This window comes from Vicia villosa, linkage group LG7 (genome assembly GCF_029867415.1).
Source record: "Vicia villosa cultivar HV-30 ecotype Madison, WI linkage group LG7, Vvil1.0, whole genome shotgun sequence".
Taxonomy (NCBI): Eukaryota; Viridiplantae; Streptophyta; class Magnoliopsida; order Fabales; family Fabaceae; genus Vicia; species Vicia villosa.
The window spans coordinates 45,270,140-45,288,932 of record NC_081186.1 but is presented as its reverse complement, the minus strand read 5'-3'; the positions used below and the strand labels follow the sequence as shown (position 1 = coordinate 45,288,932).

At 33.0% G+C, this 18,793-nt stretch overlaps 2 long non-coding RNA genes and 1 other non-coding gene across 5 annotated transcripts; 1 reads left to right on the top strand and 2 right to left on the bottom strand.

Moving 5' to 3' along the window:
* Positions 1 to 166: 166 nt before the first annotated feature.
* Positions 167 to 3,326, top strand: LOC131617168 (uncharacterized). 3 transcript variants are annotated; one of them, XR_009288467.1, is made up of 7 exons: positions 167 to 484; positions 791 to 895; positions 1,095 to 1,154; positions 1,267 to 1,417; positions 1,741 to 1,933; positions 2,208 to 2,934; positions 3,021 to 3,326. It is a non-coding gene; the product is annotated as an uncharacterized LOC131617168 (long non-coding RNA). The 3 variants fall into 3 exon arrangements; XR_009288465.1 differs by having other exon boundaries at positions 168 to 484; positions 1,267 to 1,413; XR_009288468.1 differs by having other exon boundaries at positions 170 to 484; positions 1,267 to 1,413; positions 2,850 to 2,934.
* Positions 3,327 to 6,571: 3,245 nt separating this feature from the next.
* Positions 6,572 to 18,493, bottom strand: LOC131620499 (uncharacterized). Its single transcript, XR_009289163.1, has 3 exons — positions 17,736 to 18,493; positions 15,111 to 15,661; positions 6,572 to 7,956 (listed from the first exon to the last, which is right to left on the bottom strand). It is a non-coding gene; the product is annotated as an uncharacterized LOC131620499 (long non-coding RNA).
* On the bottom strand, positions 11,093 to 11,199 carry LOC131621185 (small nucleolar RNA R71). The gene has a single exon (XR_009289511.1). It is a non-coding gene; the product is annotated as a small nucleolar RNA R71 (small nucleolar RNA).
* Positions 18,494 to 18,793: the final 300 nt, after the last annotated feature.

The window sequence follows — 18,793 nt, the reverse complement described above, 5'->3', positions numbered from 1 at the left end:
CTCTCTAAAATGCCCTTTTCTAAAAAATAATTTACACTACAAATTGGATATTTAAGTAATTAACAAAATAACCATTCACTTTTTCATTCTTGCACCAAATGTTCCATTTTTATTGGTCTACATTGAAAAACTTATTTCCCCCCAAAACACTACTCCCCCATTTTTTTCTCTCTCTTTCATTTCTCCAACCCTAATATTCACTCTCTCTCTTTCTTTCTCTTCCACCGAGAATGGGAAAAGCTTTGAACCAAGGCAACAAATTAATGTGAAAAAGTCCAATGAAATATGTAAAGACCGATGACAAAGATGAGTTAGTGAATCACATTGGCCTCTCACATCCTAAATTTTTTCCGATATGTTCCCTCTCTATAAACCTTCTGAGACCCATAGCAAACTACAGAAACTCATGTCAAGATCGAAGACAAAGATTCGAAGCAAACGGCAGAAACCCATAACCACACTAATCTTCGTCTTCGATTCTATGGTATCAAAACTCATCTTTTATTTCAATCTCTCTTTCATTATTTCTCCCTGTGAGTTCATAGTTGGAACTTAGATCTATTCTTATATCTTGAAAAGAGTTTACGGGAAAGAGTTTATCAGAATAGGTCCTGAATGAGTAGATTTATGGTGTTTTTATTTATTTTTGCTAGGATTTTAATTTCAAAAGAAAGAAGCAGGTAAGAAACAAATCTTTTCTAAAATGAGAAGGATAAAATGTGATTCTAAGTCATTCTTTTTCTATAATGTGGTTGAATTTTGGTACTTATTTGTTTATATGTTTTCACAGGATTTACATATGGTGACCATATTTGCTAATGGGGAGAGAGAAATTGGTGAGTTAATTGCAAAGTTTATGAAGAGAGTTGGAAAAGAAGGTGTAATCACAATTGTTGTAAGTTTTCATGTGCTCACGATATATTTGCTTCTTACTTTATATAATTGCTGTCATATTTTCCCTATTTGATTCATTATAGAATCAAGATGCCGAAAACCAAAAAGCAGTATAGTAAACTGCTGTGAATTAGATGACAGTTTCTTGTATTTGTTTCACAATGTGATGAAGTAGTAATTTTTTTCTGTTGATGTTGCAGCTGAAGCCAACCATCGATAAATTGAAAGATCCAATGGCAGGAATCATGGACATGATGAAGGTTAGATTCAGTTTTCTTTTATACTTTGTCTCTTAAAATTGAATTTTGATTCTGGTTTTTTTACATTAATAGTTGCTGCAAATTTTATTACATATGTCAATTGATGTTGCAGAGTACAATTCTTGTCAGCATTGAGATGGCGCAATTTTCTCATGTCTCAAACTATGTTAGCAAGGCATAACTGGGAACAAATGCAATTTAGGAAATGAAAGACTCAAGAATATTGAAGATACTTTGAGTGCTGCCAGACTAAACTATTGTAGGTTTGATATACTTTTATTTGTGTTTCTCACTGTCCGCAGCTTATTTTTATGTGGATAGTTTTCAACTTTTTCTATCATTGTTTGAGTTAAGGACCAAAATATCTGAGTATGGTACTACTGCTAATAAACACAGTTTTTGCTTTGCATCATTAAAGTTTAAGTAAGACATGTATTATTATGTTGGTACTTGAATTGTGTTGTTTTGTGATGAATTCATAGCCAACATCAGAAACGTTGGAGTAGTTTATATTATAATATAAGTTAAGCATATTTTCTCATTTTCATAATGGATAATGATTTTGGATCTGTTTTGATGCTTGCAGATATTAAAACAGATTTTATGGTGGAACTAAAATTGATATCTTGGGCAAAAATGTTGTCGAGAAGTATAGTAAGGACAAATGTCGGCGTTGAAGGTTGACATTGCCTCATGTTTTCCCTCAGTTCATCTAAGGAAACAAGTAAACCAAACCAAAACAAGGGTCTACACATGTTGTGTGTTCCATCGTTACATGGGTGAGCCTGAATTTAATTTCTTTGTAATTAACTTTTCCTTGCTTTGAAGCTATTTGATTTTTTTGTTGAACTCATTTTGGGTTCAATTCTGTTGAAAGTTTGTCATGAAACAATAAAAACTATGTTATGTGAGTTTTAATAGAATTGTTTGATGATTCTTCTTAAAAAATGATATATGCTATAATTGTTTACCTTTTTATTTATTTGTATAGTTAAACGATATTTCTTATCATGTGATGCTGGTTTTTTCTAATTTGCAAAGGCACATTTGTAGGGATTTTTATCACAACTCTCTTGATATCTCTTGATATGATATTATGTAAGGAGCTTAAGAATATTGGGAACAAAGTGTGCTTTTGAATGAACATATCAACTACAAGAGCTAATCAATGACTGATTAGAGGCAAGGACAGTTTGAGAAAATGATCTCATTTTCTAACTTCTCTCTCTGCTTCACCTCTCTCTGTGTAAAGAATCAAATTGGAGGCAAGGAAAGTTTACTTTATCAAAAAGTTGTCCCAAAAAGCACAAACTCATTCCACAAATTTGTGATATGTTCCTGCAGGAAATTTACAATTGATTTCTAAATGTCTGTTAATTATGTATTTATTACTAAATGTTAAGTTATGGTATATATTCTTTTTCATGACAGTCTGTTTGCAATTGCAATAAGTGTTCCATGTTTTAGCTTTTGTTGATAAGTCAGCTATGCCATTGATCATAAAATACTTTAAATGTCATGAACAATTACTACAAAATCAAAGTTTAAAAGAATTGTAGTCCACTTGATTCATGCATGAAATTATTTACTGTTTACAGATATAAAAAATTGTCATGTTGCAGAGATGATTGTGGATCCTCAACTTTTTCCAAACCCCTCATTGCAAGTATCTAACTTTGAATCACATGCTCATAGGTTGATAAATAGTCGGTGAAAATTTATTGAAGTCATTTCAGTTCTTCATAAACCAAAATTCACAAGATTAACTTGCAAAAAAAATGTAAGGCATAATAAAATACATTATTTGGAGGGTCCAATTATACTGACATGAAGATGTAATGTGTTGGTTTGAATTTTTGTTTGCAGGTTCTAGCATCCATTTGCTTATAGAGTTGTTGTTAATCCCAGCGACTTGATTGCCACAGAAGTTCTAATTTGGAGGTTCAATGACACTGCATCTTCATGAGAAAGTAGACATATGGTGTATTGGTTCAGGTTGCGAAGTGCAATGTATGCAGGCCAACTATGTGTGGTGCGGTCCGAACAAATGTATTCGGTTTAATGTCTTGAACATGCTACGAAAGGCTAGGATGTAGAGCAAACAATGCATGGATTATCAAACCTTGAATATAATAGTTAGTGAAATGTGTTATGCTTATTTATTTTTGTCAAGGAGTATAAGAAACAGTCATAAGCATGAGTTTGTGGGTAACTACTTCTGGTGGTGGAGTGGTCAAACCTTGAAAAAAATCAGTGACCCTCAAGCATTCTTTGATGGGTTTTGTGCTTATATGGCTGCTTTTGCAATGAGTTAGGTCCCTCATTTTATAGGGTGTATCAATTTGGTCCTCCATTTTTATTTATTCCCTCACATAGAACATGTAAGAGGAGAATATCAACCACCAAATATGTTTTTCGGTGTCGGTTTATCCAAGGAGAGAGACGTATGATGCAAAGTGCATATTGTCCCATATTTCAAAATCAACATTAAATTATATGAAAAATAACCACATTGAATTATTAAGAAAATATTTTATTTATCTAAGTGTTTGAATGAGACAAGATAATATGATATCAAGTGGGTATTTGTTTGGACTTATGTTCAGTTTATACATTACTCATAGTGTTATTTTATATGTCTTTTGTTGAGTGTGTGATGTTTACGTGTACTACCCTAAAAATTTATTTTTATTTAATGTTTTTTTAAGAAAAAAGCTTGCTTTATTAACTTATATATTTTTATTAGTTTGCTTCATTACAAAAGTATAAATAGTGTAACTTTTATTTAATGATATAAGTTAATCCTCTAATTTGATATAAAAACATTCAAATTTTATTACTTTATATATTTATTTCCTTATAAATATAAATGTTGAGTTATGAGTTATAATCCAATAAAATTCCTAATATTTTTACAGGCCCATTGACATCGATTGTTTGTTAAGCTATAAACCTACTCAGATATAAGGATCTACTCAATAGTTTAAATTAATAATACATATTTTTCTTCAATGTTTCTGTTTAATATTTTGAGTGATTGTTTTCCTTTATGAAGTAAAATTTATGTAATTTTCTAATTATTTATCGCTGTGTTTTATGTGTAACCAATTAGTACCATTTTAAATATTAATATATATTTAAATTTATATCATCATTGTTAATCATACATTAAAATTTAATATTTTTTTATTCTTGATACATTTATAATAGTTATATACTATTATTTCAAAAAAAATTATCCGCACAGGAAAATGACTATCTTACTAGCATGTTGATTCACTTTTAGTAGTTTTTAATCATGATCACTTTTAATAACATAAGTAAACACATAGACTTTAAGTTTTCAATAATGATTGAGAAAACTTCTATGAACTAACACGAGACACAACACAACCAGTTAAATCCAAATCCAAAAAAAATTAAGATACTAATAATCTATTTTTTATTTTAATAAAATTAATAATTTATTTATCTCACGGGTCACTATCAACACAATATCTATTTTATTTTAATCAATCGTTATCTTAATTTGAGAAACAAACTCCTTATTTTTAAATATTAATTATTTTCTTTCTCCATCCCACGGTCTTTTTTTTGTATGATTATTTAATATAGTTAAATTTATATGATTATTGTTCATTTTACAATTAAGTAAATAACAGGGCCGGCCCAAACAATTTAGAGGCCCTGATCTATTTTAACATTAGGCCCTTTATATATATATATATATATATATATATATATATATATATATATATATATATATATATATATATATATATATATATATATATATATATATATATATATATATATATATATATATATATATATATATATATATATAATGATATTGAAATATTCTATAAAAATTTGAGTCATTTGAAATTTGTTTTTTCCATCTTTATACTCCTACTATCCTCCATTTATAAAAAAATTCATACTATTTAATAAAAGGTAATAATTATTTGAACGATTTCTACAATATTAATAACAAAGTATTTTAATTTATAAATAATTAACATTGTGAAATTACAAAATATAAGAGTATAATTTCATTTTTCAAATGCAGCAAGTACTACATCAAATTTATTATTGTGTCAATTCACAATAAAAATCTAAATTAATGAAAATACTTGTAAATAAATTAAGCTAAAATATGTTCAAAAATCATTTATATTGAATAACTTAATTTATTAATTTACTATATTTAATAATAATTTGAGTAAAATTAAATAATATATTTATTAAGTTTTAAAACATTATTATGAAGCAAGACAATACCCAAAAAATAATATTGTACAATATTTAATTATAAAAAATAATAACAAATGATCAGTTCATCATATAATAAATCTTTGATTATTTAATTATAATAGTTCATTAAAATGTTATTATTTAAAATAAAATTTAAAGAAATTGAATTAAATTTTGAAAGATCTTTAATAAAGGAAATGAAATGATTAAGATGTTTGTGTATCCATAATAAATTTCAAAACGATTCTAACTTCTAAGTGATAGCTTTTCTTTAATAATGAAAAAAAATTACAAAGTTGGGGTTCGAACCTGCATAGTGATAGCTTCTCTAGAAGCACACTTAACCACGAGGCTATAATGAAACAAGTGATTAACTATTCGCTCAAGTGTTATATATTATTTAATTATATATTTATATTAAACTAATTAATTAAATTTGAGGCCCTCTAAATTTGGAGGCCCTGTGCGGTAGCGCTTCTTGCACCCCCACAGGGCCGGCCCTGGTAAATAATTTCATATTTTTCATTTATATTTTAAATTTTACACTTACATTTCTTATAATATTATGAAGTAAATATTCTATCAAAATTTATAATTTTTTCAAATCTAATAATTTACATATTAATTAATAAAATTGATCATAGTGACATTTAATATTGACTTTCACATCATTTAAAATATACTACATCAAATAAACATGTACCCGTGCGACAGCACGGGTCTCTTACTAGTAAAGCTTATAACATACTAAATATTAACATTAAAAAAATACAGGATGGGTTGGTTCACTAATTACACTTATGTGTTACGTACATTCTCATGAAGTTCTAAAAATACTCTTAGATTTTAGATTTTAAAATCTATACAAGCTTGAAATACACAACATTTTCATGAAACATACCAAAGCCAGTGTTAAACAAAATCAGATTTTAGAATCCTGATTCTTCCTTGATACTACTACTTAAACGCACCACAATTTCATCCAGGAGAGTTTTTGGAATGTAAAATCCGAAATATATCATGTTATTAGGAAAACAAAGTAAATTTCATACTAGAACAGAAAATCATGACATGAGATTTTTCTGGAATATGAAATCTATAATATAACATATTATCAAAATACATAAGTAATTTCAAACAAGAGATTAAGAAAACACACATTAAAATAAATATTTATTATCACATACATGATTACGTAGCATTACATAAATATTTGTTGACATAAAATCTAACATCACACTTCATGATCTAGAGATGGTTGAGGATATTTCAACATCTTTTGGATGTCGTTGATCGATCTCGCCACATTTGCATCCACTTTGATTGGACAATTTCTTTCGTAACAATGAAATATACTCCACATAACTCTTAAATCTTCACCCGTCTTCAACTGAAAGTTGCCGAACCTTAACTTTCCTTTTTCATCAATCGAGGGTGAATGATACTCGATCTTAACCATCCTTCGATTTTTTGGGTAGTACAAGAGATTATCCATTTTCTATTTCAGAACTTCAAGAGAGGTGCCCTCTGTGACCCTAAATTTAAGATCCAAACTCACATTTTTTGAAGTTAACAAATGCGAGATACCAATATTGAGACATTCTATAGTATTTTTTGATAGTTACATCTACATCAAAGGCATGTCTATACAAGTTTTAGAGAAATAAGGACCATACAAAAGTTATATTGTCTCAACTGTCATTCTAGAGTTTGAATGCAGAATAAATTAGGTACAATTAAGGGTTTGTATGGATATTGAATTACCAAATGACCCTTTTTCTTATGAAAGGATAACATAACAAATACTATGGGGTGTCCGTATTTTAAAATTTGGATTCATCCATTACAGAAGTTAATATTACAAACAGATAATGTTACGCACAAAACTTCCTTATTTTTAACAAGTAATGTTATATACATTAAAACACTTCAAAAAGTACCTGAAACACATTGTTGAATAAATCAATCCAACATTATATACAAAAAGAAAATGTCTCCACCTAAAATGCCTGGTAAGATAAAACTAAAATACATTAAAATATGTGTCACCACCTAAATTTATATATAAATAGTTCGACCTTTGAATTTCCATGCTTTACATTTTTCCATTTTTCTTAACTTGGCAAACTCCGCATTCCTATCAAAAAAATTATCCATCCAACTTTTATCTTCTTTTATGGAATGAGATGTCCACTCACGGTTTGAGAAAACTTGAACAGAATGTTATGATTTTGAAAGTTACCCAATAAATATAATATATCCGATTGGATTACAAGGTGAGCCACTTCAAAGTGGGAAAAATATTTCCGATAAATCATATCTTGTCAGATTATTACACATCCTATTATATGCATTTTCTATAAGATTATTCATTTCAGGGAAGCACATCATTTTTCCTCCGGTGCTGAACCACTAACACAATGAATAAGAGATGGATGAATTTCATTTTTCCCATATAGTGTTGTGTATGATTTCGTATAAATCTTTGATAAGATGTTGGCTGACAAGTGTGTGATTCTCTTTCTTAATTTGTTACCAAGCAATGCTGAAACAGAGCGATAACCACAATTATCAGCATCTTTGACATCTACAATCTAGTCAATATAGTCAGTGGAAGATACACATGTAACAACTTAGGAGCTAAAGCCCCCACAAGAAAACAAAAGTTTGTTTTGATAGTAGTATTAAATAATTTTTCAATCCCAACATGACTTTATCCATCTGTTTTTTGCTACATAAAAATTTTGTATGTTATTTGTAAACTTGGGCACCTTATCAAAATTTACTTTGCCTAATTTATATGATGAGTTTTACCTAATTTATATGATGATAGTAATCTTGAATAAGATCTGCTGTTATTTTTTTACTTATTAAAAAACACTTGTTCACTTACTATGAATTATTCACTTACACACTTTGTCTTAAATTTGTTATCCTTCTCTTTTTTATTCATATATGCATCATCATTTCTATTAATATCTAAAGTTTATATATTTTTATTTTGAATTCAACATTAACTTAATTTTATCTATTAATACATTCATTAAGAACTAATAATGGTCATAAAAATATATAAAAAATACTCACAAACTCACAATTAGTAATATTTAGAAGTATAGTTTTTTTTTTTGCTTAAATGAAATTTATTTTTGTCTCTTATTTCTCTTCAATAATTACTAATTTGTAAAATTAATTGTTGTGTTAAGTGTTTTATTAAAATGTTATAATAAATATTTAATTATTTTATTAGCAAAGTCAAAATAACTACACTTTTATTCCCATTAAAAAAAATCCGGGCTCCGCCACCGAATATAGTTTTGTATAAAAACCACTGATAACACGAAATTATATCGTATATTTGATTCGATTAATATAGATTTTGTCTTTATTTTGCTTTAATTATATTATTTTATTTTAGTATTATGCTGGTATTCTCGTTTTATTTCAGGTATTTAATTTTTCCCGAGTTCTATTAAAAAGAAGAGAATTAAAGTATTTTCGAAGAATTATTCGGTGAAAGAATGAAGAAATGCAAAAGACTGTGTTGGAGGCCCATTATTTAATTTACAAGAAAATAAAAAGAAAAAAAAGATAACAAGGTGGGGGCGCCCACTCTCTAGCAATGGGGCGCCCACCCCCAAGGTGCACACAACGTTGGAATAATAAGGTGGGGGCACCCACCCTTCACGCTTGTGGCCCCCGCCCCTTTAGGCCACGTCTGCTGCAGAAGAAAGGGACGCACGTCCCTCACACTTGTGGCCTCCGCCACAAGTGTTTTATGTGGTTTTATTCCCATATTTTTCTCCACGACTGAGTCACACTTCAACTTCCACAACTTCAGCGTTCTCCTCTCCGCAAGACTCTCAGAATCGATTCTTCAACAAAGCAACTTCCACTTCCCCTAAATTCTCTCATTGAATTGTTACGAAGACGACTTATAAAAGGAGACCGAAACAACATTTGGGGGTTCGGCAGTTTTTACCCAGTTTTTGCAATACAGTTCAGAGCATCCTATTTTCTTCTGCAATTTCCAGTTTCCTTTTGTTCTTTCCACTCCCGTTTCAGCTTTTAATTTCTACACCAGAAATCAAAAGCCCCTTAGTTTATTTTTAGACTTTCAGTGTTAGTTTAGGTTTTACTGTTCCGGAAATTTCGGTTGGTTTATATTCTAAGAGACAAAGAAGCAAAAAACCTATCAGTCTGTGGAGGATTTGCATCTGATACTCAAAGCATATTTCAATCTTCAATTAAATTTCCAGGTTTTTATATTTTACATGTTTTACCATTATAATTTTATGTCTGCAACCATGCTTAAATTTATGTCTGCTATTTATGATTGTGAATCTGTTATGAATACCATGTCTGGATAAACTTATCAATACCGGTATGTAATCATAAGCCGAAGGAATTAGGTAATGAATTGACACAAACTATTTTCTAAATCAATTCTCTTTTCTGGTTCGATTCTTAGAATTAATATTGAAATTGTTTTATTATGAGAGTAAAAGAAAGTATAGAGGTAAAAATTAATAAGAACGAGAGTTTGAAATTTTAACCGGACAGTAAGAATGAAATGTTAATTTTGAATACAGCGAGAGCGCTTTAAAATTAACTGAACACTATTTGTTTTCAAATAGTATTTTAGGATTTTTTATGACACAACGAGAGAGATCATTTAGGTCCAATTATATAGTCGGAATCAATAAACACGAGAGTGTGAGACAAAGATTTTTAAACCAATAGTTTTCACTGAAAGAAGTTTTTTGTGTCATTCGAAACAGTGCCAATAAATTACTGAATCCCTGATGTTAGATAATTACATACCGGTGTTTCCCCATAATTAATTTTAGACTTTATTAAATTATTTCGCCCCCCTTATTTGTTAATCGAACATCATTAGCCTTAGATTTACACCGCAACATTATATAACGGTAGGTTGATTTTTAGTCCTTTGGGTTCGATAATCTTTAAAGCTACGCCATACGAATGTGCACTTGCAGTCAGTATTCTATAGACATACTAAGTTGCGATCAAGTTTTTGGCGCCATTGTCGGGGACTAATTTAGTCAATATCGTAACTCCGCTGTTGCACAGTACAGACTAAGGCAACACTTTTCTTTTCTTTGAACGATTGTATGCTAAATAATCGTTTACAAGGAGGGGAATTAATAAAATGAATCAACGAAATCGAACATTTTGTTAACATAAGACGTCGAATCCATGAACTTCCCAAAGTAGACCCGATTCCATTTCCCGAAGAGTTGATTCCCATTCATGAAGAACCAACTCCAAAACCAGACATGGCTGAACTAGTTAATCATCCTCTTAAGGACAACGCTGCCCCTTTTCGAGCTGAACCGCACTCGAGTATCGCTGCACCTGCCATCGAGGCAAACAACTTCGAGCTTAAACCGTCATTGTTGCAAGCCGTGCAACAAAATCAATTTTCTGGAAGCCCTATGGTTGATCCAAATCTCTATTTATCCGTGTTCGTGCAATATGCAGACACAATAAAAGCTAACCACGTTAGTCCCGAATCAATTCAATTACTTCTTTTTCCCTTTTCTCTAAGAGATAGAGCCAGGGCATGGCTCTAATCCTTACCTTCCAATTCCATAACTACATGGGACGAACTGAAGAAATTCTTCTTAGCAAGATATTTCCCACCTAGTAAAACTGCAATGCTGAGAGGCCAAATCAACGGATTTACTCAAAAAGACAATGAATCACTTTTCGAAGCTTGGGACAAATACAAGGATATGCTGAGACTTTGCCTGCATCATGGACTTGAACCATGGCTGATCATCCACACCTTCTATGGTGGTCTCCACTATAATACCAAATTATCTCTAGACGCCGCCGCTGGTGGTGCATTAATGGACAAACCTTATAATGAAGCTTATCAACTCAATGAAAACATGACGCGGAATCATTATCAATAGGGAGGAGAACGAGCATCTGTGGAGAAACCTCAAGCTAAAGGAGGAATGTACGAAGTCAGTGGCATAGACCGCGTCAACGCTAAAGTAGACGCCCTGACTCAAAAGATTGAAAGTCTATCTATGACTCCCGCAACCACCGTGGTTGTCGTAGCTTCAAACTGCGAGATATGTGGAGTACCTAGACATATCATTTCCGAATTCCAATTGCTAACTGGAATTCCTCTTGACCAAATGAACTACGCTCAAGGAAAATCGTATTCTAACACTTATAACCCATGATGGAAGAATCATCCAAATTTCTCCAATAAGAATAACAATGCGTTATACGACAGGGGGTAAATGGCTATTAACCCATATAATAATGATTTGATGTGAAAAATGTTGTTTGTGAACATGATGTTGTGACGAGTACGTGAATGATGATGCACTTTGACCAGACGGGGTTGTATTGTTTTGCATTATGTATATCATGTATTCATGTCATATGTTAGGACTTTGGCCTAGTGGTGATTTGTAGGACTCCGGTCCAATGGTGGCATCAATCCTATTGTGCGGATTGTGTGCGTCTATAACCAAGTTGCACCTCAAGCCGCTCCTGAAGCACCTCGTAAGTCCAACCTAGAGATAATGATGGAGAACTTTGTTGCTACTGAAACACAACAAAATAAGGATTTCATGAACCAAAATGTACACACCTCTGAATTAGTGAAACAATTAGCAACCAAAGTAGATGCCTTGGCTACACATAACAAAATGCTAGAAACCCAAATTTCCCAAGTAGCCAAATAACAAGCAACAACTGCTGCTCCAACTGGAGTATTTCCTGGTCAACCATAACCTAACCCGAAAGGTCATGCTAATGCCATTACATTACAAAGTGGGACTGAATTAGATGGACCAGTAGATCCAAGAATCCTAACTAAACCGATGTCCCAACAAAAGGAAAATGAAACCAAAAAGGAAAAAAGTAATGATGAATCAGATAAACCTACTGAGCCAGAAACTATAGCTAGAGATGCTGCTGAAAAGACAAAACCATACGTACATCTACCACCATATAAGCCACCTATTCCATTTCCTCAAATATTAGCTAAGTCTAAAACTGAAGGACAATTTAAGAAATTTATGGAACTTCTGAAGCAATTAAACATAACAATACCATTCACCGAAGCCATAACACAAATGCCATCTTATGCCAAATTTCTTAAAGAGATACTGTCTAACAAAAAGAAACTTAAGGACAATGAAACAGTGATGCTCACCGCAGAACGTAGCGCTATTATCCAAAACAATATGCCACCTAAGCTGAAAGACCCTGGTAGTTTCTCCATACCTTGTGTAATAGGAAAATTCGTCATAGACAAAGCACTCTGAGATTTAGGAGCTAGTGTGAGTTTAATGCCCCTTTTAATCTGTGAAAAACTTCAATTAGGCGAACTAAGACCAACAAGAATATCTTTACAATTAGCTGATCGCTCTGTGAAGTACCCTGTAGGTATGCTAGAAAACATTCCCGTTAAAATAGGTCAATTCTATATTCCCACAGATTTCATCATAATGGACATCCAAGAAGATTCTAACATTCCAATCATACTAGGGAGACCTTTCTTAGCCACTGCTGGTGCTATCATCAATGTGAAACGATGGAAACTGACTTTCAATGTCGGAGAAGATTAAAATTGAATTCATCCTCTCTCAATTCCTTAAAGCCATGCTATAGTAGACACATGTTGTTTTATTGACATCATCGATAAATGTGTGAAGGAAATAAAGTCAGAACCACCGAAGGATACTTAAATCCTAAGAATTCTGATATTGCCTATTTTCGAAGATGATAATTAGCGTGGGGAATACCAAGACAACCACCTAAGTGAATGCCTTGCATTGACTCCTGATCCTATACCTGGTCCTAAGAAACCTGTTGTAGAACTTAAAACATTACCGAATGATCTAAGGTACAAATTCCTAGACGAAGAACTTAAAAAACCTGTCATAGTAAACATTGATTTAGGAAGAACTGAAACCGAAAAGTTACTAATTGTCCTAAGAAAATATCTAACTGCTCTAGGCTAAAACATCTCAGATCTGTGAGGAATAAGTCCTTCTATCTGTATGCATCGCATTATACTCGAGGAAGATTGCAAAACCTCTATGGAGCATCAAAGACGAATTAATCCCATCATGAGCGATGTTGTTAAAAAGGAAATTGAAAAGCTGTTAGAAGCAGGAATCATATATCCTATATCCGATAGTAAATGGGTTAGCCTTGTTCATGCCGTACCAAAGAAAGGAGGAGTCACCGTAATCACTAACGCAAAAGGCGAATCTGTAGCAAAACGTTCTCAAATTGGATGGAGAATATGCATCGACTATAGGAAGTTAAACAAAGCCACTCGCAAATATCATTTACCTTTACCTTTCATAGATTAAATGCTCGAGCGCTTGGCCAAACAGTCTCATTTCTGCTATCTAGATGGGTACTCTGGATTTTTCCAAATTTCTATCCACCCCGATGACCAAGAGAAGACCACATTGACATAACCTTAAGGTACATTCGCCTATAGACAAATGCCTTTCAGACATTCGCCTATGATGGCAATCTTTGTGTAGCAACCTGCCCTAAAAATTAAAGGTTTAGAGTCGCCACCTATTCTGAAGGGCGAATAGGAAACCCTACGCAGTTTAAAGATTCAGGGTAAGTTATTATAATCAGGTCGAGGGAAGTGTTAGGCACCCTCAACCCTTTCCTAAAGGTTGCATTGTAAAGTAAAGGTTTATGGCAAGGTTATAAAGAAAGATGACAGAAAGTAATAAGGTTGACAAACAAATATTATGAACATGATTAGAGTTTTGAGGAGGGGGACTCGCGTTGTTACCAAGTGCCTACGTATCTCCTTATGGAGAATCAGAGTCAACGTAGTTCGGGCATAGGGTTGTACGCCTTTGAGTTTGATTTGATATGGTTTGAAGGTATTTTGAGTTACCTTGTCATAGTTTTTGAAATGCGAAGTTCGAAGGTATTTTGAATTACCTTATCGTAGATTTGAAAATCGCAGTATTGAAGAGATGAAAATCCGTAGTTTCGTGGTTTAATGTGTTTTAAATGTTTGGCGTACAACCCTGGTTTAATATGTCACCGTTAGTTGCGATGATCAATATGTTAGATCATTATCGTTAACGGAATAAATAATGTATTGCTGGTTGCTCTGATCGATAGATTCGATCGTCACGGACAGCAAATGGAGTATATTTTAATATTGTAATTGAAATTATTTATCGTTATCCCTCATAACCAATAGGTTTGATTACTACACGATAACGAGTTAAGTATGCTAATCATTGTAACCAATAGATTTGTTTAGAACCATTTAGCAAAATAAAATGTGTTTTATTGTTGGATTTGATTAATTAAATTAATCGATTATTAATCATTGCGACTAGTAGATTTAGTCGGAACGAATAACAAATTAAATCTTAAAACTTTGGCCAAGTGGCCAGTGGGATTGGGCAAACCCTAATGTATTGGTTACACATTCCTAGGGTTTTTTATGATTTATCATATTTAAAATTAATTAAATAAATTAACCGAAATAATCGAATAATCGGGTGATAATCCTAAACCTAATCCTAGTTTACTATTCTAATCCTAATTTTCACCAAACCCTAACAAGAATTAATTAAATTAAATTAACTATTAATTCTAAACAATTAACCTAATTAAATAAAATAAATAATAAAATAAATATATGAAGAAAACCTGGTAGTAATCATGTATGTTGAGGTTTTGAGGGTGCATGATGAACCTCTTCCTTGGTGACGTTAGATCTGATGAACTGCTCATCCAGTTGTGAGAGCGGAAGGTGCGTCATAAGCCAATGAGGACGCATGGCACTAGATCAAGTAACCTGCATTTTCATTAAAAATAATGTTGAAGGTGGGGATCGAACCCACGCCCCTTACCTCAAAACACCCCACTTACCATTCCAACCAAGCAATCCGTCTGTTTAAAAGATGCATCGATAACATGATATATTAAACAAAATTGCTTCGTAAATTTAAAACCTGCGCGCCGATACTGTAGCTTTGTCTCCTCCACTTTTTTTCCTGAAGCGCAGAAACTTTCAACCGGCCTCAGCCTTCCTCCTAAGTAACTTGCGAATCATCATCAATTAATAACTGATAATAACCCCAATCAACCGTGAATAACCTCCCGAGTCAAATAATGTCCTTAATCTTGTTTAATTTTGTCCCTAATTAACAATCCCCAAATCAGAGCTCAAGAACCCTAGCAATGGTGATTCACGAAACCTGCAATAAAATTCAATTAAATGACACGGGGAGATTCTGAACAAGATTAGAAACACAAACATGTATTCAAATTTGATTTATGATGCATATATGATGGAACTCGAATCGACATTTTTTGAGCATAGAACGTGAACGTCCGGGCACGTATAAGCGCGTTCAGATCGACGCCGGTGATTTGGTTACACTCAGAGAACTCCAGGAGATTGATTCAGATGTTTGGTTTGCCCTGAATTGGTCCCAAAATCCTTCCGCTGCTTCTCTTCGTTCACGACTTTTTTGTGTTTTAATAAAGTTTTCTGCAGCCAATCTTGTACTTTCTAGGTTACTGAAACATTTGTCTGTATGTGGTATTAGGATTAGAGAGAATGACCCCTCCCTTATTTGTTAGAAAATATTTGTATTTATATTAGTCAATTTAGGGTATTTCTACACCTAATGGGCCTATTGCCCAACTAACTTAATAATTAAAAATAATCGTAATAATAATAATACTAATAATTCTAATAATGTATAAAAATCCTAATCCTAATGATTAATAATACTTATAAATAAAAAACTATAATAATAATCTGATCATAATAAAAAACTCAAATGATAATCCTAATATTAGTAATGATATTAATAATAAACATTTAACAAAATTAAATACTAATAGAACTAAATCAATAACTTACCAATCAAATATATATTTTTCGAAAATAAAAACCCATTAGAATATCCCCAAACATGATCCCAGCCTGAGACAGATGGGCCAAATGTTCGGACCCAAGATACCTGTTAATTTCACCCCATTTTAACTCAAGGTATTTTATAAGGGGGTGAGTTTGACAATGTGAATGTCAAACCCCATGACTCTTAATTTTGACCCTTGATGAATTAAAAGATGTGAATTGATCGGGCAAATTTTGGGGTATAACACTTTGCCGATTTCTTGGATGGGATAATGGAAATATTTATGGACGACTTCTCTGTGTGGCTGTCGTTTTCTTTACCTCCCTGTTTCACTTGGGAGGACAGCACGCTAGACCCTTCACGCGAAATTTGGAAGGAGGATGCGCCCGGGGCGGGATGAATTTTGTTTCAGTTCTTCCTACGATATCACACGAACTTTTTAATTATCCTACGAGTAGGAGAGGGGGAAAAGATCTCAAATAAACCCTAGGAGTTTGCTAAGTGTGGGGATTCACCTAGACTAGAAATTTTGGAGTCCGGGGGGTCGGTTATACATAGGGAAGAGTTTAAGCACCCTACATATCCGTAGTACTCTACGGGAACCTTCTCTGTGTCTATGTGTTTGTGTTTGTTGCTTATTATTGGGAAAGTTTCTCCTTTGTGTTAGGAGAGAGAATTGAATTGAATTAAAATAAAGACAGACAGACTGACTATTTTTGGTTTTTTATTAGCTCGCTGAGATTCCTTGTGAACCTCATGCCTACATATCCCTAATGGAAGTCAGAGCTTTTTGTAGTTCGGAGAACTAATTAGGGAAACTAATTATTTTTGGTGCCTTGCTTAAAGCTCAAGGTTGAAGCTTGAATTAAACCTTTGTTTACAGTAAAGAGACATGAAATCATCTTTACAGAGAGGTATTTCTACCATTCCACCACAAACATTAAAAGAGTGACAGAATAACTGAAAAGAGGATATAAAGGCGCTTGGCCTTGAGGCTCGGCCCAAATTGAAGATTAAAATAAACCCAACAGGGGGTGTAGCCGCAGGTGATGGGGAGCTGTATTGAATAAAAAACGGATTGGGCCGGGTTTGGTGAACAGAGGAGGCCCAACAAAATTCAAATGAGGGAAAAACCCTAGTGGAGCAATAACACAAACCATCCCTTTCCTCTTTCTCTCACTCGCCTCACTCTCGCTCTCACTCTGAACTTATCTCTCACATCAATCTCATGCTTTTTCAAACAAACAACAACAAAATCATCTCTTGCTTTCAAGTCCTCTCTCCATTGATCTCCACTTACTCAACATTCATATTTCAACAATATAAACAAACAGCAACATCAAATAAGCAGTAGATTGGAGCATAAAATGCAGCGATAAAGGGAACGAGTAATAAAGCATACCGAATCAGAAAACGTTCTGAATTGGTGCTAGTTGTGTTGGGTTGCTGTGAGTTGATTTTGGAGATGCGTCGGTGTTGCGGGTTGTGTTGTTGCCGGTGCGGTGGTGGTGCGAGTGGTTCACGGCGTCGGAAGTTTGTGTGGGTGTGATGCTTTCGCACGATCGTTGGTGATCAAACTCCGGCGCGGTGGTTGTGTCGTTGTGCGGTCGGAGAAGGTGGTGGAGTCACGCGTGATGGCGGCGGATCGATATCGGATCTGCAACACTGGTGTTTTTGATTTTGATTTATTCCTTGCACCTGTCCCAAATTTTCTGTTACCTGCCATAAACACAAAAGAAAAGAGCAATTGTTGTTTTTGAAATCAACTAAAAAATGGGTTCTGTCATCCTTGTTGTGTCGATGATGATGATGTGCATTCGGAAGAGGTGAAGGGGCTTGGATGCGCTTTGGTTGTGTTTCCAGCGATTTCAATCTGAAGTTATGGCATAGAGGCTCTGAATCGGTGAAGCCGTGTTTGATTCTTGTTGAGTTTGAGTCTGCAGAGTGTGTATGAATGCGATGAACTCAGGCGGATTCGTTGAAGACGTTTTTGAAGGATGCTCTTGTCGTTTTCTTTTTGGTTTCTCTGTACATGAAATTAGTGAATGGCTTCTTTCATTTTCCTAAAAAAACATAACATTGCAATAAAACCCAAAACAACGTAATGGAATATTATTGTAAAGTTTGAGATAATATATAATGATAGAGTGTAATATAATCGATGATGGCTATAACTGTAAAGGTTGACTTTTAGTGGTTGACTTTTAGTAAAAGTATGGATGAAGGGTCAAATTGAATTTGATTTCTCAGAATTTGCATTGTCTTAAGACATTCACCCAACCAATATAGTTACTATGCAGAAAAAACCACATCTTGAACATTAACACAAACATACTTTTATATGACTGGCACTTTAAAGATCTCAAATTGTTAGTGTATGATTATTTACGTGAGAAAAAAAAACAATTTCTTTGAAAACAAATACCATCAAACAATATTCATCATATAGTTCCAATCAAT